Source organism: Saccostrea cucullata, unplaced genomic scaffold, assembly GCF_032062105.1.
Source record: "Saccostrea cucullata isolate Sc308-1 unplaced genomic scaffold, CSIRO_AGI_Scuc_v1 ctg2863, whole genome shotgun sequence".
NCBI classification, from domain to species: Eukaryota; Metazoa; Mollusca; class Bivalvia; order Ostreida; family Ostreidae; genus Saccostrea; species Saccostrea cuccullata.
In genome coordinates this window covers 58,496-61,606 of record NW_026934727.1, presented here as the reverse complement: position 1 = coordinate 61,606, position 3,111 = coordinate 58,496, and positions in this window count along the sequence as shown.

Below are 3,111 nucleotides of genomic sequence, written 5' to 3'. Positions count from 1 at the left end.
GATTTTAGTAAGAAACATTTGCCAGTCTATATTAGAGTCTTAAGTCATGCAATTCATAAAACACTGTACATGATATTAAATATTTAGCTTTTACATTTTGTAAATATAATTATGCCCATTTTGCTTATCTACATTAGACATGAGGTGTAATGCAACATTTTACCCATGTTTTATATTTGAATAGAATTCATGGATGTCCCTTGATATGTCCTCTGTAGATTGACAAACAGCAATAATCTGTATGTTGTAAGTTATTTACATTTAAACACCAATATATGGTAAAATTTGTTTTAAGCTTTGCTTATCTCAATTTTATACGACACAATCATTATTGAATTGCTCATCTACTTAAGTTATGAAGAGGAATGCTGTCCAGACTGTTGCAAAAATCTAAGTGCACCGTCCCTTGATATTTTTGGTATTTAATGCTATACGAGTCGTAGAGCTCCTCTGATGTAAAGAAGACACCAGAGAACTTGAACAAGTTCATAGAGCTAATTATAGGTTCTTCTTCCTTGACCTTTTGTAGATGGAACAACTCGAGATATCTAGGGGGCGGAAGTGACCACTTTTCGCTTAAACACTAGAATCACTTAAAAAGGGATCGGGAAACTCACAATTTTGAATTGACGACAACTGCTTATTATAATTATGCACATTAAGTTAGTTTATCTGCTAAACATCCTAGAAGAAGAACTTCAAAAAAATGTGCATTTCATTTTCGACAGAACACTACCGTAAAACAAGAATGCATCAAAATGGGCCATGAAATTGACAATATTTTAATATATATACACTTGCTCATCATACCTTTGAACTTAGATTGACTTAATAGTACCCATTTCAATGGAGAAGGTTAGGTCAATGAAAATCTAAAAAAAAAAAGATACCAGTCAAAAGATAACATATTTCAACAAGGTTACCTACAGTGTAACAAAAAGCTGACACACACTGGATTGTTGTTTAATGTAGGAATTTCTGTGTCACTTTAGTTAACATACGAGGGCTGTTCAATAAATAATGTCCTCGGTGCTCAGGAAGAAGCAAAAGACACTTTTTAATGATTTATTCTTCATGATTTTACTAATTAATCTTTTTTAAGTAAAATACATGTCCGTAACATTTTTTATCTAATTTCTGATCGTTTGTAGAACTCATTTTTGAATATGACCCTCAGTATACTGGAAAATGGCAGATCCAACGATTTCCCGGACTTGATTCATCCTTCTGAAAGGTATTTTTTCTAAGTTTGGAGATAGAAACAAGTCAAAAGGTCAACGATCTTGCAAAAATTGTTAATGTCAAAAAACATAAACTTTCTGTTTATCCCGAAAACCCCTTTACTCTTCAGGACATGCGGGTTTGGAAGCTTTCTTGGAGAAATTCAATGTAGTGGATTCCTGATTCTGGGCCCTTCCTCTAATAAACCTTTTGATTTTTTGACCAAAAAAGTGCTTTCTAGACTCCTCCAGAAATTAAACTGTCTCTCTGATTACGATTTTGAATAACATTACCACAAATGTTTAAGAAAATTACATGTAAAACTGTCTTTGTGCTCTTCAATACCTGTGTACTTTTCAGAAATTCGCCTTTTTTTCAAGTACATCTTATGGTAAACTTTGTTTTTAGGATTTTAAGCAATAGATTCATGTTCCAATACCTGTTTGAAAATAAAACAAACGTGGATAAGTACAATTACTGATATTTTAAAATAATTGTTAAGAATTTCGTACACGCTGTCATTTTCACTATTTTTTTCAAAATATAGGGGGACCTTTGAGTATCAAGCTTTTTTAACGCCAAATGTTTCTTAAAAACAGTGTAAATTACCCCCGATGTGATGTCTATCAAATTTGCTATGTGTCTTAAAGTCAATCATACATCATCAAGTATTATTTGTTGAAATTTGGCGAACAGTACATAAGTTGTTATAATTTTTGTTGGCAAGGAGGGTACCCATTTTTGATGCCCATTATATAATTTTTTATCATTGAAATCCACCTGCTCTTTTGCCTATCAAACAGACACTGGTTGCTGTAAACGTCACATATTTCAGTTAATATTTCTTTGGGATTTTTAACAAGTTTTACGGCAGCCTAAATGAAGCCTTTATTTTCACCCTAGTTTACTGATTGTTTACCATTTATTTATAATGCAGTGTCTCGAAAAGCCCTTGTTTCCCAGCTTCTCATGATGAAACTATGTGATGAAAAGTGGTCACATAAACTGTTATAAATTCACGAAAGATTCAAAAATGAAGGAAAGTCAAGTTTAATGTCATACGATATCTGTAATGTATGTCATATAGTTCAGGACATTATTTATTGAACAGCCCTCGTACATCTAGAATCAAAAATATGTGTTTAAAAGACAGATATCAAGTCCCGAAGTCCATTGAAACAATAAAAAAAAAACGAGAGCAGAACAAGGACCTGGGATCAGGTACCATGTAGAAGTAAGAATCCCCTGTCGACTGGTCACAATGCTCTTGTCATGATCAGGAAAGCAAACAAAATCCACAGACAACTCAATACAGTAAGTATGACAACCTTCAGGCAGCATTCGGTTTAATGATAAATTAAATTGTATTTCCTGACAAGGTCATTTTGTCGCCGATAGAACTTACTTTCGAAATGATGACTTTAAATGAGGCTGTTGATATTCGTTTTTATATAATTGTTTGTAAATAGATTGCCTTGCTAAACAAAATGTTCGTTGGTATACAACATCCTCATCTGTATTGAATGAACTGGAAAACAAAAATCTCCTACCTAGGTAATTAAGATGTAATTAAGATGCACAGTGTATATTGCTACATAAGACAGGAAAGTTGAAGTCATCACCATTATTTTGAAATTTCTATTGCTAGATTACAATTAAAAAAATCAACTCAAATGACGAAATATGACATAGATGTGTCAGACTTTGTGGTACCGTTTCCTAATTCACTGGGATACTTCGAGTCGAAATTTGAATTGAAGAAACTCTTGTTAATTGATAATACATCGTCGATATATCTTTAACTTATACTAGAAGCTGAAGTCCACAGCAGATGTTTAATTACTTCTTAGAAAGTTCGAATATATTTTTTGTAAATAAAAAATGGCTTAA